Source organism: Zingiber officinale, chromosome 7A (genome assembly GCF_018446385.1).
Source record: "Zingiber officinale cultivar Zhangliang chromosome 7A, Zo_v1.1, whole genome shotgun sequence".
Classification (NCBI taxonomy): Eukaryota; Viridiplantae; Streptophyta; class Magnoliopsida; order Zingiberales; family Zingiberaceae; genus Zingiber; species Zingiber officinale.
Window position 1 is genome coordinate 79,066,223 of NC_055998.1, and position 27,743 is coordinate 79,093,965.

A 27,743-nucleotide genomic window follows, 5' to 3' on the forward strand; every position below is an offset into this window, starting at 1 on the left:
GCGTGAATTACCGTCAACACGAGATTTGTGTTTCCCAAGCAGATTTGAAAAGTCTATTCTTGTTGTAATGCGTATTTTGTGAGTAGATGGTACTTACTAAGCATTTGCTTATAGATTTACATTTTCTTATACTGCAGATAAAGGAAAAGGAAAGCTCGAGTAGGAGGAGGCAGCAGGAGTAGTGTTTTGTGTGTGTGTGTGACAGAACAGTGGAAGGAGATCAGGAACTTGTTATTTTAAGGAACATATTGAGAACTCGATGTTAAAGTAATTTTTTCCTTTTCGCTCTATATGAAATACTATCACTATTTGTCTAGGATGAAGTTGTTAGTTTGACAGTATAAAAGTGGTGAAGAGGGGAGCTCTAGGGCCTCCCCAAAAGGGAGAACAAACCCTTTTGTACAGTGGGGTGTGACCTCCACACGGGTCGTGTCACGGCCGTGTGGAATCACACGGCCCCCTACTTCCTGCTCTCGGCCAAGGTGACACGGCCATGTGGATTCACACGGTCGTGCACCTCTTCCTCTCGGCCAAAAGGGGCACGGCCGTATGGATTCACACGGTCGTTCACCTCTTCCTCTTGGCCAAAGGGGACATGGTCATGTGGATTCACACGACCGTGCACCTATTCCTCTCGGCCAAGGGGGCACGGTCGTGTGGGTTCACACGGCCGTGTACCTCTTCCTCTCAGCCAAAGGGGGCACGACCGTGTGGATTCACACGGCCGTGCACCTCTTCCTCTCGACTAAGGGGACACGGCCGTGTGAATTCACATGGACGTGCAGCTCTACTTGGCTCCAGGTCATGTCCCATCAATCGAAACAAGTTAGAGTAGATCCATGGACTGATCAGTATCAAATGTGTAAGAATGACAAAATTGAGATATATAGAAAGGGTAACGTCTATCCTATAAGTTAAGGGTATTAGAAGGGTGGGTGTTACATAAGCCGTGGGTGAGGATTTTGCACCCTCTTCCTCTTCTTCTTTCCCCTCTTCCTCCGCCGATTCTTCCTCCTCATCCATTTTGAGCCGCACGCCGCCGACGTCTTCTCCTCACCGGCACTCGAGCACCGCCCCACATCTACTGGCACCGCCTTTCCTCTCTTGTGCCCTAGCAGCGTGGTCTCGCTGCGCCACACCGATCGCCAGCGCCGATCAAGCCGACGCCACCATCCTTATCGCAGCACCGGTTGCTTCTTCCACGCGACGCCAACCCTCGGGCTCACTCCAGACTTTACCGAGTAGCATCGGCAGTCGTCCAATCCCCTCTTCCCTAGCATGGATCGAGTTGTCGCAAGCTTGCTTCTTCCTCCTCTTTGTTGAGCAGTGCCTTCCCCTCTTTGCCCTAGCCATCTCCGACACTGCTCTCATGCAGTGTCCTTCTCTCGCCACCGTCCTTGTGCCCTAGCACCGATCGGCTAGCATTAAGTGCCAGCAGCCACCTTGTTATCAGCCTGAGTCTCTGGCATTAGGGCTTCCAGCAATAGCTTTGTCGGGTCCTTGGTCGTCGCAGACAGTTAAAGGAAGAGGAAAGGTGCTCAGGTTATTCTGGAAGTTGGGTTGTCGTTTGGAAGTTGATTTCTTGAGCTCCATTTTGATCCGGACAGTGAATTGCAGGGCGTTACTTATATTTCCAGTAGCTACCTCTGTTCTGGCAGCAACTAGCTTTGGCTCTGAGTTGAGGTAAGGTGTAGAGAGTTGGATGCCTAGCTGTAGATCATGATTTAATTGGAATAATTGTGGTTAGTTGTTCATGTATAGATTGATTTAGGGATAGATTTAAATCTAATTGAGTAGTGGTACTATTAGGGTTTAAGGAAACTAACCCTAGTTGACCGAAGGATTAAATTTAGGAAGGGGTTATATCTACAATTGATTAGGGTTTTCCTTAATTAGGTTTGAGTATTTTATTTAGCTATTTAATTCATAGGAACTTAGTTAAATAAAATATTTTGATGCAGGACTTTGATTCGAGACAGTGTCTCGATGAGGGATCTATTTCGGATACGATCCTCTTATTGGAAGCGGGTACTTTGACTTATCTTTTAATATATTGTCGTTTGATATGCATAGTAATATTTAATGAGTAGTAATAGTTATGTTCATTTCTACATTGGTATGTCATTATCTATTACCTGAGCATGCCGTATTTATTACTTGCTTTTGTATTCATATTCCTTTGATTATTTATGTCCTTAAGGTAATGACATACCATGCCTTATTATGTTCAGGACATTGATTTATTTTACCATACCTGACATATGTGCCTAGATCATATTATTTGATCCATATATCTTTTGGTACATATTTTATAGAGATGGATAGGATCAGGATATTTCCATGCTTAGTGTCATGCATCATCTCGCATGATTGCATGTTGTGTGATTGTTGGCTCCATTATTGTTGAGCACATCGTCATTTACATGGATCTCTATACACAACCACTCATGGGTTAGTGTTTTTTATCAGACAGGGTGTGTTACAGCAGGTTGCTCTGTTAAGGGCTCCCCTGGTCCACTCATGGATAGTGTGACGCAGCGTGGTAGCAGGACAGGGATCCCTCTTCTGAATTATCTCAGGGAGATGAGAGCATTGAGCTCCCCCACTTATGGTTTGGGGTAAGGATGATAGGTGTACTCCGACAGCATCCCGTCCACTCGGGCACATAGGAGTAGTGATGGCAGAGTGCACGGCTGTCACAGCCCTACCCACTCGGTCTCACCATCGTGTGTGAGACGGTTGACTGGCGTCAGGGGTGACCAGGACATGTTGCATCATATGCACTAACTGCATTTATTACTTGTGTTTGCTGAACTTTATATGCTGCATATTTGGTGGATGCATATGTTTGACATGCATACAGGATTTATGATACTCTCGATCTGACGACCTTTTTATCCCTATACCCAGGTCCTGGTTAGTACAGATACTCCTGCTCCTTACAGTTTTGCATTTTTCATATGATATATATCCAGGAGACTATACATATATTTATTATTAGTTGTTATTTTTTACTATGCATATCAGTAGTTACCCGCTGAGGAGTTGACTCACCCCATTGTTATTACCATTTTTCAGGTTGAGGTTGTTGGGAGGATTTCCAGTCGCTAGTCCCCCCTCCAAATTTCAAGGATTTTCGTTTTGGATCTTTTCATTAGTTTCCTTATTATGTTATCATCTATGTTTTCAGACTTGCATCTTTTTGGCACTTTAGATCTTGAATGGTCCTTTATTGTCGATGGGTTTTCATTTGGTATATCTTCCTACATGCCTGCCCGGACGGCAAAAGAGGTAGGTTTGGATGTATGCTGGTGATTTGAGTTTTATGGGTGTAGTTGAGTATGATATAAGATTTGAGTTTTATGGGTATAGTTGAGTAGGATATTTGAGATGATTTCCTTATCGTTGCTTAGGTTTAGTTTTTACTATATATATATATATATATATATATATATATATTCCGGCTATGTTGGGCGAGGTTTGTGTGGTCTTGAGGGCTTGTAGGTATGTCTCAAATTGTCACTCGTACAGGGGAGATGTTGCCAAAATTTCTTCTGGCAGGAACTCCCCGGGGTGTGATACTGTGGTCCTTTGTTTGAGGAGGGATTCTTTTTGATCCTACATTTTCTCCACCGGATGCAACACACTTAGACTGAGTAGCTCATAAAATACATGATTGAAGAAACACCCTGAAGGAGGGGAAAGACAACTCTTAGGATCGCCAAAATAAATATTTTTTCTAGTTGATGTGCCAAAGTAGAGTTTTGAAACATTAACTTTCAACCAAAAGGCATATATACACCCGAATCATTCCTTTAATTTCCCTTTGATGTTGTCACCCATCTCTAAGATTAGTTTTCCCTTGGTGAGCATTTGTCCATTCAATTCATTATGCCCCTTTAAGAGGGTCAAATAGATATCGAATAACAACGAGTCGACCAATTTTTCAGATTGTTCAGATAACAAATGAGTAATGAATATCATCATCTTGGATGTGCAGTGGACAAAGTAGACTGATTTGCTTATTGCACTCTTGTTCGTTAGGGTCATTTATCATGCTTACTGTTAGTATTAGCCCTAGTACCAATTATGAGATGATTGTAAAGGGCTCATTTTGTATCATATATCATTATTAATAAAAAGACAAAATTGGTTATTATATTTATTGTAGTTCAGTGTCGATTGAATAAATATAATAATATGCTTGGGTAGTAGGTTCTTATCTGCAATATATCAATTGGTTGAATTGATAGTAAGATATTGTAGAGAACACTACTCTTAATTATTCCTAGTCGAGCATTAATATACAAGGACAATATTAATGCATTGAGACTAACATGTAGGTCAACGGATGACTTGATCTCACAAGTCATGGATATGAGATATCAGGTTGACATATGGGTATATATTAGATAATATATACTGAATGACCCACCATGAGAATGTTTCATGGATCGTTGTATGAGTGTCATAAACATTCTCATGTGACTATTGGTATGAATAGTCCTTAGACCTGAAGTTACTACGGTTCCCTACATAAGGAGTTGCATATTTTTGTATCGTCAAACGTCACCCGTAACAGGGTGGACTATAAAGTCGATCACTGGGTATGTAATGAATTATGCGGAGGGATGTGAGTGATGTAGATGGGATCTATCCCTTCCATATGACGGAAGCGATATCTGTGGGCCCCTTGATTAGTAGGACACAAGAAAGCATGGCCATGCGTAAATGAATCAATATGAGATATTGAGTTCATTTGTTTAAGTGTGTCTATTTGGAGATCAAAAAACATAAAGATTGATAAGAGGATTACATAGTTTATGTCTAATTGATCAATCTAGATATCAAGGATAGAGGGACCAAGTCATACATAATGATAGCCACGGACAGGTTAGGTCGGATCTCGACTTTCTCGTCACTTGGGTAGCAATGATGCCTTGCTAGATGTCACTCATTATTTATGTATCGCAAATGTTGATTGGGGTACATTACCAACGTTACGAGAGCCTATAGGGTCACACACAAAGAACAAGTTGATATGGAGATGGGTTTATGTGATGAATCAATGGATTAAGTGTAATCTGAATTTGACTCATTGAGTTAGACTCAAAGGGATCCAATTGTTGGATTGAGTCAAGTTGCTTGAGAATCAATGGATTGGACTCATTAGGTGAACTTGAGTTCACCAAGGAAGTTGAATGGTCAAAATTGAACCATTGGATTGAATGGTTGATTTTGAGCCATTAGATTAGAAGATGAAAGGGTGGAGACTCTTGGTATATACCATGGGATGGTTATAAATATCATTTGGATGATAATTTTGAGTAGATGAACAAGTGTTGAGACCCTTGGGATTCTTCTTCTTCCTCCTTCCCTTTCTTGGCTGAAATCACTATTGTGGTTGCTAGCACAACCTTGTGATTTCTTCTCCATTTTGATTTGTTTGTGAGACAAGCAAAGACAAGGCTTGTTCGTGTGGATACCGTAGAGGCGCGGACGCTTGAACACGCTGAGATCTGCATCTAAAGAAAGGTTGTTGTCGGGATTGCGAAGGGCACGCAACAAAGGTATAATCCTATCATGTATCTTAGTATAGATTATGAATAGAAAATGTTTCTTCCCTTCGCATGGATCTGCTGAATAAGAGGATCTAGTAATTTTTCCGTTGTGTTTCCGCGTCTTTGGCCCGCTAGATCCCAACACTTACCAACCAAAGTTAACATGAGAAGGTTGATGTTTCATCGCTAGGAAAGAAAGCAAATACCAAGGAACATAAATAAATTACCAGCACTGATCGAGTAGGTGCATTCTTCAAGCCACCCATCACTTCATGGGTGACCAGATCACTGTTATCCCACACGATGAAATGCGCCTGTCGCAAGAATTTGGCAAAGGGGTTTCCTCCACTTTTCTGCACCACAAATCCGAGCATTCGCGTATTCCTTGTTACATTCTCCGATGCGATGTTAGGTCCTCCTAGCTAAAGAACATTCTCACTTGGAAATCCAGTTGTTATTTCACATTCAAAACATAGGAGTATGAGCAGACAGTAATTACTAAAACTATCTTCTACTTCATAAAATGAATTCATGATAGTATAAATAAACCATTAGATTGGAATAAGGAAATCCTTTGATTATCTTCATAAACTTGTGGAGATTCGTAAACATATTGACACTTCTATTTAAGGTGGACGAAACGAATTTCTTGAGTTAAAACTGATAATGAGCAAGTAGGAGTGTTCTATATTCTTAAGCATTTGAATGTATGCTAAGGATGAGTAGAGAAATTTACTTGCAGATTTGATCATCTGAGTAGGTGTTATAATACGTGGAATGGGATCTAAAGATGCCTCGAGACCCTTTGCGAGAGAAGATTATTATCGGAACATTAGTCCTTTCCTTCCTATACTGACTAATCTCCTTAAACACTCTCCATCATAATTTTTTTAATAATTTTTTAAAATTATTTTTCATGAAGTATGTCTTTTCGCCTGCATGACGGTCCAATAATATTGTTCAACTATGCAATCACATCAAAAAAATAGAAATCCTCATGTAATTTTCAACAACAACTATAAGTGTAAGTTGTAGTTGATGAATAAAACAATGAATATAATAAGTAAACTTGTTCTTCATTATAATTCAATTTTTAATTTATTGAAATTTTCTCTCATATTGCTAGCTCCATTGTATCATTGACCTTGAAAAAATTGATAAATATAACCCATATTAGCACAATAAAGAATCAATAGTAATCTTAAGTGATACAATAGTAGTGTCGCTTACATGTACAATACTTAGAGAATTAGTGGTTAAATAGGTAATGGATCTGATAATATCTTGTTGAATAACAGACGATGTCAGTTTGAGGTTTAAGGGAGTATTATTCAATGCAACTATATTGATATCCTCATTATGGCCAGCAAGAAATCTTAACAGTGCAACTCCTCTCCTCTTCTACTGCTACCATCGCTGGCTAGGAAGGGAGGAGGGTACAACTTCTTTTTGCCACTTGCAAACTCCCTAGGGGATGTCGTCTCCTTCTCCAACATCACCTCTCTCTCCTCCTTCACCATCGACCCTCCTTGATGTTAGATTTGGTCACTACTACCACCTCTTAAGAAGATCTAGCCATTACTATTGCCCCTGGCGCAGATTCGGTTGATGATGCCACCCGCGACGTAGATTCGGTCGCTATCATCGCCCCTAGCAGAGATCTGATCGCTCTTGCCGCCCTTGGTGTACATCTGTAGTTGTCGTCGTCCCTGGTGCAGATCCAGCCGTTGCCATATCCTCTGGCACATATCCGGTCACTACCGACGCCTCTGGTGTAGATCTGGTCGCTGCCTCACCCGTGGTGTAAATCTGGCTACTGTTGCCACCTCCAGCGTAGATCCAGCCGCTATCACCTCCTCCGTCATAGATCTGGCTTACGGCGCTGCCTCTGGCGTAGATCCAGCCGCTGCCGCCACCCCTGTGTAGATTCGGCCTCTAGAGCTGCTCTTGGTGTAGATCCGGCCACCATCACCACCTCTGGCACAGATTCAGCCAGTGTCTTCACCTCCTACATAGATTAAGCAACTGCCACCACCCCTATGTAGATTTGATTGTTGTCGCCTCTGAGTCATAGTTAGGACCTGACACCAAACTGAAATCCAGCTAGGTCTGCGGGACCCATAGCTGGTGAAAAGTCCAGATAGGTCTACGGGGCCCGATCTCTAGCAGGAAGTCCGGTTGGGTAGGTGGGATCGGACTTGACAACCAGCCAAAGTTCAGTTGGGTCTGCGGACCTGACAACTAGCTGGAAGACCTGGTGGGTCAAAAACAAGTCAAGCGACTGCAATTAGTAAGTAAAAGTAAGCAACTGGAGGAGAGATCTAGTGAGGACGCGTTCCTCGTTGAGGGAACTGTAGGCGTCGGTCTAGCTTAGGTTCATTTGGGAAGTCTAAACTGAGACCTTGACTAGATCCTGGTCTCAGGACGACAGGATCTAATTACTACTCCTATCTTATTAATGTCATGACAACTCTATTTTGCAGCATAAATATATTGTTCTGTTGCTTGGACTAACTTTTTGTTGCAAGGAAGAAAAGAGACAAATAGTGGTCCGAGAGCTCGGAAGGGGTCCGAGAGCTCGGAAGGGGTCCGAGCGCCCGGACTAGTGTTACCCGGGCCAGTGACGCAGGCACCCGGGCGGTCCTGGCACCCGAAGTTGGTCCAGGCGCCCAAACCATAAAAGTTATCCCAAGTTCTTCTTTCTTGTTTTCATTTAAGGTCTAGTTTCTTTTTAGTTTACTTTTCTTTCTTCATAATAACTCTAATCCCTCTACTTAATTTTTCTTGTATATTTCTTTTTGTATGATTCTAAGTTATAGAGGCGTGCAAATCACATATAAGGAAGTATCTTCAAAACATGAATATCTCAACCAGTTGGAGCTCATCACTTGGAAACTTCACTAACTTCAAAAACCTCCTCCATTTTACATTTCTAGTTTTCATTAGGACAATGAAATATTTAAGTATGGGGGGATGTGTTGGGTTGTAGTTTAGTTTTTGCATATTTCATTTTACATAATAATTTTTTTTCTAGTTGCATCATTCATCACATTATGACTGTTTATTCCTTAATGTAAAATACTATCACGCTTATTCTAGATTCCATATGGCTTATTGGTTACTTATGGTTCTAGTATATTTAGTGATCTATCTTTTCATATCTATGTTAGCATGAAGTGAGCAATGTTTTACTGTAAAAGTTTGAGTATTGTCCTTATTTTGGAATCTCTTTACACTATGCCTAGTTTTGATGGTAGATAACTCTGAAAATAGTCATGATTCATAGAAATAGACTAATACTTATGTTTCTAAGGTAACCTCTTAATTTTATTTTGGTTAATAGATGATCTTGGATCATGGCAACTCACTTGAAAAAAATCAAAATCTCTGTATTTGCATTTATATATTTGCATTTGTGTTAGTGCTACACCTTTAAAGCACTAAATTTTTTTAAAAAAAAACTCATATGAATAAGCGATAGAAAACATTTATCATGAGTGGAAACTAATATTATACCCCTTTGAGATCGAGTTAGGTTGCTGGGGAAATAAATATTATGTTTCTCTTGATTCTGAGTAGTCCTTTGAGACCTTGTGTAGTTTTAAAGATATGAACCATGCATGTGGCAGGTAAGTGTCTATCACCAGAAACACAAGAAACACAGTTTTATGATGACTTGGCTAGGCATAGGGATTAAAACTTGAAAAAGTTAGGTCACTATTACACTAAGTAGGGAGAACTATTTCTTAGGTCATACTCAAACAACTTTTGTATCTTGCTCACCAATGAAATAATTTGATAGGATTAGATCAACTTGCTTAAGATTATGATGCACTATTTAGCCACTGGAGTCTAGATTACAGTTTTTGCTTGAGGACAAGTAAAAGTTTAAGTCTAGAGGTGTGATGTGCGTAGATTATATATACTTTTATGCATATTTTGACGCACATTCACATACTTTATTTGCGCTTGATTTATACACTTTTACACCTCTTATCATATTTTCAACATAATTACTCTTTTTTGTTAGAAATATGTTTTTTGTGTGTTTTCTTATTGATAAGACACGATTTGAAGCAAAACAGAGCTTAAATGGAGTCTAGAGCCTCCAAAATACCCGAACCATGCTTATAAGGCACGACCGTGTGAAAATATAGCACAAACTAATGTTTTACATGGCCTGACCGTGCCTTTTAGGCACGGCTATGTCTTTTAGGCATGGTCATGTCTTTTTTCAACACTACAGACCAAAAGTAAAATGGTCATGACTCTTTGTTCGATTAGATTTATGGGTTGTTCTAGATACCAAAATGTAGATAACTTTAAAATCTATAACTTTGCTAGACTTAAACTAGAGAACTCTAAGTTTAGATGTGCTAAAAGTCTCTACAAGTGAGATATGGCCTTGACACATGGTCGTGTCAAATTCTACTTTTTTTACACTGCACATCAAAAGTAAAATGGTCACAACCTTTTGCTCAGTTGAAGTATTGGGTTGTTCAAGATAACAAAATGTAGTTAACTTCAAGATCTACAACTTTGATGAAGACTTCAACTTGAGAATACCATGTTAAGATGTGCTAAAAGGCTCTACAAGTGAAACACGGCTGTGTGAAATCCACACAGCCGTGTGGAAATTCTAGAGATGAAACAGGTTGCGACCGTGTGAAATCCACAAGGCCATAGCGGAAAACATAGGGTATGTCTGTCCCTTACTATAATAGAGGTTTTCTCCCCTTTTCACTCATCTTTGGCTTGGGGCTCGCCCCTATTCCTTAGGGAAAGATTCTCTCCCTTAGGGAAACCTTAGAAGCTTCATCTTAGTCGATCCATCCACCTCTGGAGCAAGGATTGCATCCAAGAAGACTAGCACTGTATGGATAAGCCTTCTCTTCTCTTCTCTTTATGTTTTGAGTTGTAAATTGCTTTACTTCTTATCTCTTAGTTGTATTTCCTTCTTTATAGAGTAGATCCTCTAGATTTAGGATGTAGAAAGTAGTTATGATGTGATATAATGTATGAACTATGTATTTAGATATTTTTTTATGCTATGATATGTTTTATGACTTATTCTTATGCGTTGTGCCTTATATGTGTTTGAAAAAATGTGTGTGAGGTCAATACATTTAGATGTAGAGTTTTGATCATCGTGTAGAGGAAAGGCCTTGGATTGTAAGATCATTGGACCTTGTGACAGAAAGTATCCCTTACTTTCTATAACATTTCTTTAAAACAGAGATCGATTCTCTACTAGGAAGATTAATTAGAGTTCTAGGAGTTTTTTCCAAATTAATGTTAGAAAGTGACTTGTGTAATCTAGCAATTATATGATCGGAGGGCCCTGTGACGAAGAATATCCCTTTAATCAAACTTTCTAAGTTACATTTTCTACTTAATTGTATTAATCTATCGTTAGGGAGTAAATTGGATAACTCTAGTAATTGTATAATCGAGGGGCCCTGTGATAGAGGATATCCTTTAACAGACTTTCTAGAGTTGCTTATTTACTTAATAGTGTTAGAACTTGGATAAACTCTTCGGTATAACTTGCACAAGGTCATGTCAGACTTTAGTTAGAAGTCCTACACGGTGTAAGTATGGAGTTAGGTAGATGAACAATACATAGGGACATTAACTAATATCATAATAAAATCAAAACCCTAAAATGTATCATCTTTCACTCACTCACGCTTCTTCTCTCCCTCTCTTCTCTTAATCTCTCTCTCTCTCTTCTTCCCTTCTCCCTCTCTTCATAGCATTCATGAGCTATCTTTCAATTGTCTAGATAACTCACTGTGTAAAGTTAACTAGTGTTTAATCAACAATCCTTATGAGATCAATATTTTATTACTTAACAACACCCATATACATACAGGCACACATCACAAGCTCGGATATTGCCATACGATAGGCCTGGAGTTCTCTCTCATCGGCTACTCAGTTGGATTTCTATCTAGGACACACATTACGTTAGGTATAGATATCCTAGCTCCACGTGAGTGACTCGGGCTTCCTCGACTCCTTAGTCGAACGTGATTTGCCTTATGATAGGCCTGGAGATTTCATCCCTGACATCTCAGTTGGAAGACACTATGAGTTACCTTATGATAGGCTCAGAGACCCTAGCCCCATCCTAGCCATTCACCTTACGACTTCCCAACTCCTCGGTCGGAAGATATTCAACCTTATGACAGGTTCGGATTAGCCTCACAAGAGGCTTAAAAACATCCTCACCGACTACTCAGTCAGAAATTTCTTACACAATCTACCAAAAACCCTTCACTCTCTCATGTGGAGTTTCTACACTAGGTACTCGATGTATAAATCCTGAAGGTATACCAATATGAAAAACACATCTTGTCATAATACCACAGTCCAGTCAGTCGAACTCATACCTCCTTCGACTAGACTTAAGAGGAAGACTTATAATATGATGAGTAGAAAGAGGGCTCCATGTGGGCAAGGGCATTTTTGGCTTTTTCCTTTTTGACCCTTGTTAGGGTTTTCCTGAACCAAATAAAAGGGAAGAGGGGGGCTAGAAAGAAGGGGATGTGTCTCCTCCACCTCCTCTCCTAGCACCAAAGCCACGATGCTTCCTCCCCAGCACCGATGATGCCTCCTTTCCCTAAAGTGAGCATGTCGCCGACCCCTTCTCTCGCACACACGATGGCGCCCCCTCTCATGACGCCTCCATCAACGACCTCCTCTCTCGACGTCGTCGTCGCCGCCAATGGCCATAAATAGAAGAGATGATTGACCCTCTCCTTTCTTTGGGTCTCCTAGACGACGCTAGGAGAGAGGGGAATCGCTAGGAGAGAGCTCCTTCGTCTCTGCCATGGCTACCGCCATTGCTACTCCAACCAATCTCAGACCAGCCATCCACCAGTCGACCACTCCCCTCTCCTCCCTTGCTATTGCCACCACTGACCAGGAAGGGAGGAGGGTAGAGCCTCTTTTTCTCATGTGCGAACTCCCTAGGGAATGTCATCTCCCTCTCTGACGTTGCCTCTCTCTCTTCCTTAATCATCAACCATCCTCACTCTCAGATATGATCATTACTGTAAGTATCCTATGTCAGTTTTGATGTGATCAATTGAGTTAAGTTAGGTTTTGTATGTTAATGCCTTATGTCTGAGTGTGCATGGACTTAGAAATACAAGAAGTTGAGTAAAAGATGCAACAAGTGAGAATGATGACATGGGAAAAGAGTCAAAGGGATGAGGAGTTGCGGCATAATATACCGATGGAATGAGAAGGATGTGTGAGGCGCATCCGAGGGATGAGAAGCTGGGCGAAAGCCCATTCGAGGAAAAGATCGAAGTTGGGTTTAAGTGAGCTCAACTCTGGACGACTGGAGTATCACCCAAGTGAACGGAGACCAAAAATGATCAACTCAATGTTGACCATAAAGACCCAAGGTGCCTCAGTTGTCTTGAGGCATCTTGGATGCCGAGCAAAGTAACTACCATAGAAGAGACTTGAGGTGCCTCAGTTGACCGGAGGCGCCTCAGATGACCGGAGGCGCCTCAGATGAACAGTAGTCAAGACACCTTAGATCAACTGGAGGCACCTCCGATGACCAGAACCATTGCAACGCGGATAAGAAGTGGGAATCCACGTCAGCAACAACTGAGGTGCCTCAAGTGAATTAAGACGCCTCCGATGCCTCCAAATCAATTATATGAATATTACATAGATAAAATTTTATATACTTGGAGGCTCCTCTAACTGTTCGAGGGGCCCCAAACTGTCACATCATCAAAATGATCACTTTTAACAATTGAGCTATAAAAAGGGCCTTGAACTCAGTTGTAAAAATACACCTATTATTAAACTTCTGTATTCACTTCTTGTACGTTCAACTGTTGTAAGGGGCTACTCCGCCTCCGATCTTGATCGAAGGATTTCTTTTTAGTGAGTTTTCTACCATCTTAGATTAATAACCACCTAGGTTGTAACCAAGTAACTCTTTTGTCTCCTTTAGTTTTTATGTTATTTATTTCTACTTAATTAATTGTGTGTCCTTGCTATGTAAGAAAGAAAGAGAGATTTATAACTTTATTTTGCAGGTCGTCTATTCACCCCTCTCTAACTAATCCACCCGATCCAATAGTTGTCGTTGTCCCAGCACAGATCTGGCCGCTTCCGTCACCTCGATGCAAATTCGACTATTGTCGCCGCCCATAGATCCGGCCGTTGCCATTGCCCCTAGCGTAGATCTAGCCACTGTTGTCGCCCGAGCATATGATTGTTGCCGCCGTACCCAGCGTAAATCCGACTGTTGCCATCACCCCTAGCACAGATCTGACCATTACTGTCACCCTTGGCGCAGATCCGAGTACTGCTACCACCCCCGATGTAGATTTGGTCACTGCAACCTTCTGAAGTGTATATTCGGCCACTACCATTACCTCCGGCGTAGATCCCGCAACTACCACTCCCTTGTGTAGATCTGCCGCTACCACTACCCCTGAGGTAGATCTAACCACTACTTCCCCTAGCGCATTTCCAGCCATTGTTGTCGCCTCCGACGTAGATCCAGCTGCTGTCGCTACCCCTGTGTAGATCTACATACGTGTATACAAACTCATATACAGGCGTATATGCCTCTTGATGTATCTCAGTATTTTGTTATTCTTCTTCATTCATACGTCGTCGGAGACTAACTTGAGTATCAGAGTGAACGAGCGAGGACACCTTCGACCTCCATTCTAACCCCTACTTCACTTCATTACTCCTCTTAGGCATCTTTGGGCACCTTATCTTCCTCCTGGCTCTTTCAGCGACGAGGACAACTCACCTTTTCTTATGAGACTTCGTGACCTGGTCAATATCAAAGATAGTTTACCCTCCTCTTCCTCTCGGTCATGGTGACTTCGTCAACGTTCCAAATAGCTCATCTACAAGTTGTTCGTTGAAAGTCTTAGAGCAGGATCATCCATCATAATTTTTTCAAATTGTTTCTCACGAAGCATGTCACTTCTCTTGCATGGCATTCCAATAATATTGTTCAACTGTGCAATCACATTAAAAAAAGTAGAAATTCTCATATGATTTTAAACAACAACTACAAGTGTAAGTTATAGTTGATAAACAAAACAATGAATTATAGAAGACTTGTTCTCTATCATAATTAAGCTTTTTAAGTTATTGAATTCTCCTCTCATATTATTAGCTCCATCATATCCTTTCCCCCATGAATTAGATATAGAGAACCCATGTTAGCACTGTTGGTGCAATCATGCCCTGGAAGTTTCAATGTGTTGACAATTGTTTAAGTTTCGATTAATACGGTGAATCTAACATGCATTGTGAGTTTGTAGGAGAAGTTTCTTGCAGGTCGGAACACCGGATGCAAGAGAAGTCCAAGAAGGTCGAGGACCAGATTCTTGGCAAAGGAGCCCTTGCAGGTCAGAAAACCGGATGCAAGGCAAGAGAAGTCCAAGAAAGTCGAGGACCGGATTCTTGGCGAGAGAAGTTCCTACAACTAAGAAGGTTGGATGCGTGTTAAGCTCACTTAGCAAAAATCGATTGGTAAATCGATTTAGATATGGTTGTGAGCCAGAATGCCTTTGAATCGATCAGTCAATCGATTGGAAGGAAGCCAATCGATCGACCGATCGATCGGGAAGTTTCTGCGCGAACCACAGAGTGCTTCTGGATCGATCAGCCGATCAATTGGGGTAATCCAATCGATCGAACGATCGATCCAGGAAGCTTCTGTGCGAAGCACAGAAGCCTCCTGAATCGATCAGCCGATCGATTGAAGTTACTCAATCGATCGGCCGATCGATTCACAGAGGCACTGCACAGAAGTTTCCTGGATCGATCAGCCGATCGATTGAAGTTACTCAATCGATCGGCCGATCGATTCACAGAGGCACTGCGATTTTGGATTTCACGAGCGTGTGTCTGAATCAATTCAAGCACTACACTAATCGATTCAAGTTCAAGTGAAGTAATCTACGCCGTTGATCTTGACGCGATGGTTTCCAACGGATACTTATGAATCGATTCAGGTATAATCCCAATTGATTCACGGCAACGATGATGTGAGAAACGGCTAGTTTTCTCAAAGTTTAAAAATGCTGAAGAAAAAAGGAACAGTATCACTCTCAAGAAAAAACACTGTTCTATTTCTCTTGGGTGATCAATCTTTGAAGTGCTCAAGATCTCTCAAGGAATTAAATATCAAGCTCTCCATCTCCCCATGTTTTCAAGATTCACGTTACAAGGAAGAAGCATTTCAAGTTTGTAATCTTTCTTTTCTTCTTCATTGTAGTGAGTGTGATCTCTTCTCTTGGAATGGGAGGCTTGTAAGTCTTGTAAGGCTTCTCCACCTTCGGTGTTAGTCCGAGAAGGAGAAGTTTGATAGTGGAAGGGTGACGGTGGTGTGGATCCTTGGACTAGTCACCTCTTTGAGGAGGTGGATACCAAGTAAATACAAGAGTTAGCATTGCTTTCAAGTGTCCACTGTGAAAGATTGAATTGATCAAGGAAACGAAGTGAGCCATTCACCCCCCCCCCTCTAGCTCAACCGATCCTAACAAGTGGTATCAGAGCATTGGTTTGCTTTTGAGGATTCACCGCCAAGAAAGCACAAGTTAAAGAGCTACAAAGATGTCATTGAAGGAGGGACATAGTACTTCATGACCACCATTCTATGAAGGCAGTAATTTTACTTATTGGAAGAGCCGCATGGAGCATTATCTCATGACCGAAATTGACATGTGGTTCTCAATCACGGAGGGATTCACGGTGCCAACCGAAAATGGAAAGATGCTTGAATCATCAAGGTGGACCGCTAAACAAAAATTGAAGGCTCAAGCAAATGCTAAGGCAATTGTGACTCTCCAGTGTGGGTTGAGTTTGGAACAACTCAACAAGGTTGGACCTTTCAAAAACGCCAAGGATTTATGGGATAAGCTCATTGAGCTAAATGAAGGCACCAAGGATTCAAGAATTGCAAAGAGAGATCTTTTGATAAATCAACTTCAAAATTTCACAATGAAGGATGGAGAAATGGTAAGTTCACTACATGGGAGATTCAAGGAACTATTAAATGGTCTTCATTCAGTTAGAGAGAGTGTGGAGAACTGGGATCTCATAAGGTATGCCTTAAAATCTTTCCCTCGAAACTCATTATGGTCATCCATGGTGGATGCCTATAAGGTTTCAAGGGATTTGTCAATAGTAAAATTGGATGAATTATTTTATGAACTTGAATTGCATGAGCAAGCTAACAGAAGCCACAAAGAGAAAGGTATAGCTTTAGTTGCAGGTGAAAAGAGCAAAAAGAAGCACAAAGAAAAGAAGAAGGAGAAGAAGGAATCATCTTCAGAGTCTGAGCGAGATAGTGATAGTGATAGTGATGAAGAGCTATCATCAAGTGAAATGGCAAACTTTGTTCGAAAAATGATGAGACATTCAAGGAAGTTTGACAAGAAAGATGTTAAAAAGATTTTCAATGATGAAAAGAGAAAAGGTAAATCTCTTGTGGATTCTAAGATTAAGACTGATGTAATTTGCTATGAATGCAAGAAAAAGGGGCACTACAAAACGGAGTGTCCAAAGTTGAGGAAGCAAGAGGAAAAGACCAAGAAAAAGAAGAAGGCTTTGAAAGCCACATGTGACGACTCATCGTCAAGCTCATCGGAAGAAGATGAAAGGAAGAGCTCAAAGCATATGGCTCTCATGGCATTAAGCCATGTTGAAGATAGTGAAGATGAAGATAGTCATGGAGAGGATGTGGAGTCTTCAAGTGAGTCATCATCTAGTGATGATGATGAGGTAATTTCTCCCAAGCTTGATAAGATGTATGCTACCATTGTATGCTTAACCAATACACTAGCAAAATCAAAAGGGAAGGTTAAAACATTGCAAAATGAATTGAAATCACTTAAAAAAAAATTGTGTCATGTGAAATTTGCATGCTTCATGAAAATGACAAAAATGATTTTGATGATCTTAAAAAGGAAAATGCATCGTTGAAATTACAAGTTGATGATCTTAGAGGTGCTCTAGAAAAATTTACTTCAAGCTCAAAATATTTAGACATGATTCTAGGAGCTCAAAGGGGCGTGTACAACAAATCGGGACTAGGTTTTAAATCACAAGATAAGGAAGTTAAATTTATGTCTCTAATTAGTAGAAATCATGCTTCAAAGGTTAAGTTTGTTCAAACTTGGGTACCCAAGCAATTTGTTATTGATGCTACCGGACCCAAAGTTTGGGTACCAAAACATTTGGTTCATCGTGTGTAAACAAGTATGTGCCGAGGGGGAGCATCCAACAACATGGTTTGTAGATAGTGGATGCTCTAAGCATATGACGGGGGACTCTTCAAAATTTTCATCATTTAGACACAAAAGTAAAGGTACCGTTTCTTTTGGTAATAGTGGTGAATTAAAAGTCATAGGAATAGGAGATATTAGAATTTCTGAAAAATTTTTGATAAGAAATGTGTTATTAGTGAAAGGCATGGTCTTTAATCTTTTAAGTGTTAGTCAACTATGTGATTCGGGTTATGGAGTTGAGTTCAAATCATCTCAATGCCTAATCAAGCATTAACTAAACACAAATATTCTCATAGGCCATAGAAGAGAAAATATTTATCAAGTTGAACTATTTGGTGCTACTAATGTGTTTACTAAGTGTCTCATGTCTAAAGAGGAGGAGACTTGGCTTTGGCACCGAAGACTTGCTCACACCAACATGAGGAATATCAAAAGACTTTCAAAGAAGGAGTTGGTGCAAGCATTGCTAAAGTTGAAGTTTCAAAAAGATAAAATATGTGATGCATGTCAAATGGGTAAGCAAACCAAAGCTACTCATAAAGGTAAAAACATAGTAAGTAGCTCAAGTGCTTTGGAGCTCATTCACATGGATTTATTTGATAGTAGTAGACATATTTCTTTAAATGGTAGTAGATATTGCTTTGTGATTGTGAATGATTACACTAGATATACATGGGTGTTTTTCTTGAAACATAAGGATCAAACTCTAGATACCTTGATTGCTTTTTGTAATAGAGTAGAAAATGAAAAAAGTCATAAGATAAACAAGATAAGAAGTGATCATGGAGGTGAATTTGAAAATGATAGATTCACAAGCTTTTGTATGGAAAAAAGTTATAAACATGAATTTTCCACCCCTAGGACTCCTCAACAAAATGGAGTTGTTGAGAGAAAAAATAGGGTTTTGCAAGAGGCCGCTCGGAGCATGTTAAATGAATATTCACTTCATAGTTTCCTATGGGCCGAAGCAATTAATACGGCATGTTATGTGCAAAATCGAACATTAATTCATAGATTTCTAGGAAAAACACCTCATGAGTTGTGGTTTGGTAAACCACCTACAATTAAGCATCTTAGAGTTTTTGGGTGTAAGGTCTATATTCTAAACACCAAAGATCATTTGGGGAAGTTCTCCGCTAAGGCGAATGAGGGCATTCTTGTAGGCTACTAAAGTCACAGCAAGGCATATCGAATTTACAACAAAAGATCAAAATTGGTTGAAGAATCACTAAATGTTGTATTTGAAGAAAATCCTTCTTTGAACTCTACAAGAGCAAATGATGAAGAATTACAATTTGAGTTAGAGAAACTAACACTAAACGAAGTAGATCATCAAGGGGAAGAATACCAAGAGAGTGATGGTGAGAAAAATGAATCTTTGCCACTTGAACCCGAAATTATAACAAATCAAGAATCAAGATCTACTAGGATTCATGTAAATCATCCCTTGGATCAAGTAGTAGGAGACATCACTCAAGGAGTGAGAACTCGATCTTACTTTAGAAATGAAGGAAGCCAAGTCGCCTTAATATCTCAAATAGAACCAAAAACCATTGATGATGCCTTGTTTGATCCGGAGTGGATTTTAGCAATGCAAGATGAACTATCTCAATTTGAAAGAAGTCAAGTTTGGGATTTAGTTCCTAGGCCTACCAGCAAATCAATTATTGATACAAAATGGGTTTTTAGAAACAAACTTGATGATAAGGGAATAGTTGTGAGAAACAAAGCTAGATTGGTTGCTAGAGGTTTCAATCAAGTAGAAGGATTAGATTATGATGAAACTTATGCACCCCGTAGTAAGATTGGAGTCTATTAGGATGATGTTGGCTTTTGCCGCTCACAAGGGTTTCAAGTTGTACCAAATGGATGTAAAATCATCTTTTTTAAATGGTATTATAAAAGAAGAAGTATATGTTGAGCAACCACTGGGATTTGAGAATTTGAAGTGTTCAAACCATGTATATAAACTTAAAAAAGCCTTATATGGGCTAAAACAAGCTCCCCGAGCTTGGTATGAATGATTGTCAACATTTCTAGTGTCGAAAGGGTTTCATAGAGGAAAAATTGATCCCACATTATTCTTAAAAAATAGTGGTAATGATATGTTTGTGGCCTAAGTATATGTAGATGACATTATTTGTGGCTCCACAAATAATGACTTTTTAAATGAATTCATTAGTCACATGGAGAGTGAGTTTGAAATGAGTTTGGTTGGTGAGTTAACATTTTTTCTAGGGTTACAAATCAAGCAAACAAAAGAGGGCATTTACATTCATCAATCAAAATATGTCAAAGAGATATTTAAGAAGTTTGGAATGGAAAATGCAAAGGAAATATCTACTCCCATGGCCACTAGTACTAAATTGGATAAAGACATTGAGGGGAAAGAGGTTGACTCCAAGGTGTATCGTAGTGTTATAGGAAGTCTTCTCTATCTTACGGCTAGTAAACCCGATATACTTTTTGACATAGGAATGTGTGCAAGGTATCAATCTTGCACCAAAGAGTCACATTTGAGTGTCGTTAAACGAATTCTCCGATATCTTAAGGGAACTCAAAATATTGGTCTTTGGTATCCTAGAACCGAATCTTTTGACCTAGTAGGCTATACCGATTCTGATTATGCCGGATGTAAATTGGATCGTAAAAGTACTAGTGGTAGTTGTCAATTTATAGGATCCTCTTTAGTAAGTTGGTCAAGTAGAAAGCAACATTGTGTAGCTCTCTCCACAACCGAAGCGGAATATATTGTCATGGGAGAGTGTGTATCACAATTATTGTGGATGATTCATACTCTAGAGGACTATAAGCTTACCTACAATAATGTTCAAGTTCTTTGTGATAATGTGAGTACGATTAACTTGACCAAAAAATCTCGTCCATCATTCAAGAATGAAACATATAGAGGTTAAACATCATTTTATTCGTAATCATGTGACTCGAGGTGACATCATTTTAAATTATGTTGAGTCAAAATCAAACTTAGCCGATATCTTCACTAAACCTCTTCCCGAAGCTGAATTTAGCTTTCTTAGAAGGGAATTGGGAATGTGTTGTATTGATTAAATCACATCCTCCATGATCACTTTATAGGTAAAGCCTTTTAAATTCTCTTCACCTTAATTTTGCCTCTCACAACAATCTAAAATTATCCTCTTAATATGATTTAGATGAGGGTGAGAGGTTAGAGACATTTATCTTGGTCATAATGCTTGTTATGATGCATTATTTTGGTCAAGAAAAATGACTTTCATATGACACATTCATTTGTCCAATCATAGGGAAAGCAAGTGTACAAATCATGTGCACGTTGCCCTACGATTATGATTGGAAATTTTAAATTTACCATATGTGTAAAACTTATTTTTGAAACCTTGGGTAAAGTTTATTATTGGATGGGAGTTATCACTAAACATTTAGATATGTACTTACTCAAATCATTGAAGTTTTCGACAATCTTCAATTTTGTGTAAGTTTTCGCTAAGAAGAGTCAAATCTTGTTAAACTTTATTTTTCCTTGATAATATGCGATATGTATAGTGTCTACACAAAATTTCATGATTTTTAGAGTAGTGTGCGTTATCTGTGCATTTCCAAAACTTGGATCTGAAAGTTTTTGAAAGTGCAGTAATATCATACCTCCCGGTCGATCGGTTGATCGATTGAGAGGCTTGCGTTTCACCAAAGAGAGCATCTAAATCGATCAATGGATCAATTCAGAGTGTTTCAATCAATCAATGGATCGATTGGAACGCATTTTCGATTTTCCAGAAAGCATTTGGACCGATCAATGGATCGATTCAGCGCGTTTGGATTGATCAATGGATCGATTGAGACACATGTTCAATTCCCACAGAGGCGTCGTGAATCGATCGATCGATCGATCGATTCACTTGTTCTCAATCGATCGGTCGATCGATTCGGAATTTAAAACTCATCTTAAATCCTGATTAACCTAGGTTTTCTCTCACTCCACTTCTTTTCTCTCCCGACTCTTTCCGTGCCCTAGCTTTTAGGCGATTTTCCCGGCGACTCTCCCGCCTGCCTCGACCATTCTCTCCGGCGGTTTTCTCCAGCGAAGGGCGCTCTTCCACTTTTCTCCCGCCTCTGCTACTTTCTACGACCTAGGTCGCCCCTTCTTCCTTGTCTCCGCGTCGCTCGCACACAATGCGAACTCAAAACCCTAAGTATTTTCGTTACTCCTTTCTCATTTTTCTTTGGTTCTTGCTCCTATACTTGAACTAATCTACATATGTCTTGTGTGTTTTTGTGTTGCTTTGCATTTTCCTCCTGCATTGCATTGTATGCACTGTCCTTGCATTCACCCTTTTCCTTGCATTTCCCGTTGCACTGCAAATTTTTTTTAATTTGCTATCCAATAGGAAGAAACAAAAAGTTCATGAATCGGGTGAAGGATCATCAGTACCATCATCACGCCCATTACCTCCTTCTGATCCGAGATTTCCTATGTTGCTATGTAGCAGGCCTTTGGCAAGCATACCTTCAAACTAATAACCCCTAGGTCTGTTGATCTTCAGTTCTATAGGGTCTCTTGCTTTGATACCTACTCTCGTTTCAGGCACTATAAACTTGAGTCGTTGTTATCTTGTGAGAGGAGTATCAATGTCAGTCTTGTCTCTGAATTCTATAACAATTTGCACACTTTTGATGGTGTCAACTATCGAACTCGTGTTGTGAAGCGAAGCTTGGATTTTTCATATGAGATCCTTCAGTCCTTTCTAGGGTGTCTACCATCCGACAATGACTTTATCTTTTATCCTACCCTTCCTGATGAGTTGCCTCCACCTTTTGCACATCTCAGCATTGCATCTATGCATCAGTTCTTTTTTGGTCGTCCTCGTCCTGACGGGCCGGATGCTCACATCATAAATTTCTCTTCTCTTGAGTTATCGGCTGAAAACGTCGCCATGTTTAAGGTGATTATCAACTGTCTCTTTCCTATTGTCTCCTGCGCCTTAGCAGCTCTTCGACCCCTCACATGTTTGCACTATATGTTATTCGGCACTCCCTTGACATCAACATCGCCCTGAACATATTTCATTGCATCATTCATTTTACTCAGCCAGTGCAGGACACGATTCAAATGCCTTTCGATCATCTCATCACTGACTGGCTGGAGTTTATGAAGATAGATGTCTCTCGGGGACGACTGGAGCCCATGACTGTTGCCTACTCTCGAATTTTGCCACGCTCTTTCACGAAGACGGGCTTAACGGGCGGTCCCGGGGGAGTTCAATGGCGCGATGGGCGTGCTCTTGGTGAGGGACCCAGGGCTCGCCACAGGGGGGCTGCACAGGCATTGGTTCCTGCAGCGATTGATGCTGAGGAGGATATCCCCGAGCCAGCTTCTCCGACGTTCGAGGAGACTGTCGATACCCGGCTTGAGGAGCTTACCATAGAGGTAGCCAGCCTACGCACCACGATGGATACCATGGTCCATCGACAGACTACGATGCAGGCGACTCTGGACACGATAGTGGATTTGGTGAGCTCTTGGGTGACGGGTCATCCGTCTCGGTCTGTTCCATCCACTGATCTCGTCCAACATGCTGAGGATGTTCCTGGTGCTGTCTCTGCGGCGGCCCCTGCTCCAGCTACTATGTCTGCTCCTTCTGCTGATCCTGATCTCACTCCTCCGGGAGATGATATCGTTGAGTTCTATGTCCCCTTATGATACGTGTTATTGTGCGCTACATGGATGTTTGTTATGGAGTCCCTCTGTGAACTTCATTTTATTTTGGTTATATGGTATGTTGTTTGGTGTATATTTCATTTTATTTCTACACTCACGTTTTTATATTATGCTGATGTCTGTGTGTTTTAGGGGGAGTACCCCTCGGATTTATCGTAGTTGCTTAGTGCCCGTATTAAGGGGGAGCTTTGTTTTTTGATTTTTGACAAAGGGGAGAGATATGTTGACGTTTATGCTTAATTTAATTACAATTTAAGTTTATGCTTACTACTTATGCTAAATTTAGATAAATTTCAGCGCAGTTGCAATCATTACTTATCATTGTATTATTATGGTATATTGAAAATTAACCTAAACTTAAATAGATTGTCATATATCAAAAGAGGGAGATTGTTGGTGCAATCATGCCCTGGAAGTTTCAATGTGTTGACAATTATTTAAATTTAGGTTAATACGGTGAATCTAATATGCATTGTGAGTTTACAGGAGAAGTTTCTTGAAGGTCGGAAGACCGGATGCAAGAGAAGTCTAAAAAGGTTGAGGACCGGATTCTTGACAAAGGAGCCCTTGCAGGTCAGAAAATCGGATGCAAGGCAAGAGAAGTCCAAGAAGGTCGAGGACCAGATTCTTGGCGAGAGAAGTTCCTGCAAGTCAGAAGGTTGGATGCGTGTTAAGCTCACTTAGCAAAAATCGATTGGTAAATCGATTTAGATATGGCTGTGAGGCAGAATGTCTTTGAATCGATCAGCCGATCGATTGGAAGGAAGTCAATCAATCGGCCGATCGATCGGGAAGTTTCTGCGCGAAGCACAGAGTGCTTCTGGATCGATCAGCCGATCGATTGGGGTAATCTAATCGATCGATCGATCGATCTAGGAAGCTTCTGTACGAAGCACAGAAGCCTCCTGAATCGATCAACCGATCGATTGAAGTTACTCAATCGATCGGCCGATCAATTCACAGAGGCACTGCGATTTTGGATTTCACGAGCGTGTGTCTGAATCGATTCAAGCACTACACCAATCGATTCAAGTTCAAGTGAAGTAATCTACGCTGTTGATCTTGACGCGATGGTTTCCAACGAATACTTGTGAATCGATTCAGTTATAATCCCAATCGATCCATGACGACGATGATGTGAGAAACGGCTAGTTTTCTCAAAGTTTAAAAACGCTGAAGAAAAAAAGAACAGTATCACTCTCAAGAAAAAACACTGTTCTATTGCTCTTGGGTGATCAATCTTTGAAGTGCTCAAGATCTCTCAAGGAATTAAAAATCAAGCTCTCCATCTCCCCATGTTTTCAAGATTCACGTCACAAGGAAGAAGCATTTCAAGTTTGTAATCTTTCTTTTTTTTCTTCATTGTAGTGAGTGTGATCTCTTCTCTTGGAAAGGGAGGCTTGTAAGTCTTGTAAGGTTTCTCCACCTTCGGTGTTAGTCCAAGAAGGAGAAGTTTGATAGTGGAAGGGTGACGGTGGTGTGGATCCTTGGACTAGTCACCTCCTTGAGGAGGTGGAGTGTCCGCTGCGAAAGATTGAATTGATCAAGAAAATGAAGTGAGTCATTCCCCCCCCCCCCCCCCCCCCTCTAGCTCAACCGATCCTAACAAGCACAACAAATAATCAATAGCAGTTTTAAGTGATATGGCAGTAAATACAAACCATAAAACAATTGTCATTTGCTCTTTAATAGATACATCACAAGTCTTATCAACCAATATAGTAAATAATTCATCATCAAAATCTCCAAAAATAGAATTCATTGTTAAATAGGCAATGGATCTAATAATATCTTATTGAATATCAGACAATGTTAGTTTGAGATTTAAGGGAGTATTGTCCAGTGCAACTTTATTGATATCCTCATTATGGTCAGAAAGAAATCTTAATAGTTCAAGAAGATCACCATGATTGAGTGAGTCTGTGGATTCATCATAACTATGAAATGGTAATCCTTGACGCACAAGAAATCATATGTAATCAATTAATGTTGAACATGATAATCGACAGCTACCTGACTAGACTGATTTATCAAACAAGTTTCAATATGTTATTTTTGATTCATTAAGTCATAAGTCGTCATCATACATCTATTGTGAATGCTACTTTGATTTTCGACATGTTAATGAAATTTTTCTTTCTTTCTCCAATTTTTTAATCTCTTGGTAACAAAAGAATCACCACCACTTTAACCACATGATCCAGCTTTGAATAAATAGCAATAAAGGCAGAAGGTCACGTCTTTTGCAATACTGCACTCTAGCTAATTATGATGGTTATTGAACCATATTGCTTAAAATCTTCATTTCTCTTTTGGACAAAAATACAAAGGAAATTCATGATTCTTAGGCTGAAAAAAAAACTTTTTTTAAATAGTAATATCGAATAATCTCTTTTTCATTCACATTATACTCGAGGATATTCTTTCTTAGCACAGGATCACTAGGATACTCATTTGAGTCAGCATCAAAAGGTGGTGGAGGAGGAAGAGGAGGAGGAGGTGGTGGAGGGGGAGATGCCTTGTTTGAAGTAGGTTATCTCGTATTTTCTTAAAATACCTCAACATTGCTATTTCACCTAATTTATCATTAATATAATATTTTAGAAACATAATCACCTAATGACTTATCTTTTTTCCAACAATTCATAAACAAATAACAAACGAAATTGATAGAACCAACTTGAAAGTTAATGATCCCTTATTTTTCACACATATTAATAGAGGTACCTTCAAGTGTTACATTATAAAGATATGTTTTTCTAGTTATATAATTATCCAATTTTAATTCTTATATTAAAGATGATTTTTTTTATATACATGTAGTTATTATAAGATATTCGTGTTTTGTTGATATCCTAACATTGTGATCAATTATATGACGAGTCTCTGTCCATGCAATAAATGATGTGATTCAATTAATCAAACTTTTGAATAGTTGTAAATGAAATTGTCACCTTCATATAACAAATCAAACATCAAATGTACGGAAAACGGGCCTAAGAATATTGGCTATCTGGATAAGTCTCCATGAGCACTTTTCGATTTACTCTGATGGCCGGTGGAAAAATTTCTATGAGGCCAAGTTGATCACCCCCAAGATTAGTCGATCCGAAAAGTTAGATACTTAGTGTCAGTAGGAAAAAAAATCAAATGCAAGGAGGGCATCAATGTCTATAAAAACTTGACATACTTGGCTAGTAAATAAAAAATAAATATTTATAAAATTAACACTATATATTTTTTCAATACTGAAATCCTTTATTTACTTAAATCATGCACGAAAGGTAATTCATAATCAAAAGAAATCGAGCAAGAAAATTTTACCTTAATTGAAAGACATTTGTTGTGGAACGTCGACTAAGCAACAACGATAGTGTTGGTAGCAAACGATGACGGTACTAACAACAAACAATGACGGCGCTGGCAGAACAGTGATGTGGGTGGTTGACGTGGGTGGTAGTGACATGCGACGAAATAATTTGAGGGCAAAGATTAGGGTTAGGAAAGGAAAGGAATAAAAAGGGGAGCGAGAATGAAAAAAACATGGAAAGAGGAAAAAGGTTCGGCTAATGTTTTTTAATTGGACTTTTTTGAAAAAAAAAATCTTACAAGTTTTAGAAAGCATGGGAAAGAGGAAAAAAACGGTTTAGCTAATGTTTTTAATTGGATTTTGTGAAAAAATCTCACAAGTTTTAGAATCGATAACTAGACCTTTTTTATTTTCAATTTATCAAGTTTTTTAAAAAAAAATAGGACGATCGCACTCTGCGTCCCCGCATGACTACACCCCTACCTGTAAGTTAGTAACAACCGTCAATAGACATAGTGGCGTCTCGATCATATTTAAGCAGAAACCATCCTTCAAGATCTCATCTGGGTATAAAATTTGATCATCAAGCCTCCCAAGCATGACGTGATGAAAAGAGATATAACAAACTCCCATACAACAAGGATTCAAAATTCAAGTAGAGCATCTCATATGCTTATAGTATTCCTACTATTAGTGATATTAGATTATCCGCCATTTTCATGATTAATCCGTTCAAAAAATTAAATAAATTATCATCTTCTTCCGAATTTGATTCATCTACAGTTCGTGAATTACAATCATATTAATAGATTTTGTCCTTGATCGTGAATTTGATCCATCTTCTTGCAAATTATCATCTT

The 27,743-nt window shown here is 39.7% G+C and overlaps 1 pseudogene; it reads right to left on the reverse strand.

Moving 5' to 3' along the window:
- Positions 1-3,807: 3,807 nt before the first annotated feature.
- On the reverse strand, positions 3,808-27,483 carry LOC121999460 (annotated as a pseudogene).
- Between the last annotated feature and the right edge of the window lie 260 nt (positions 27,484-27,743).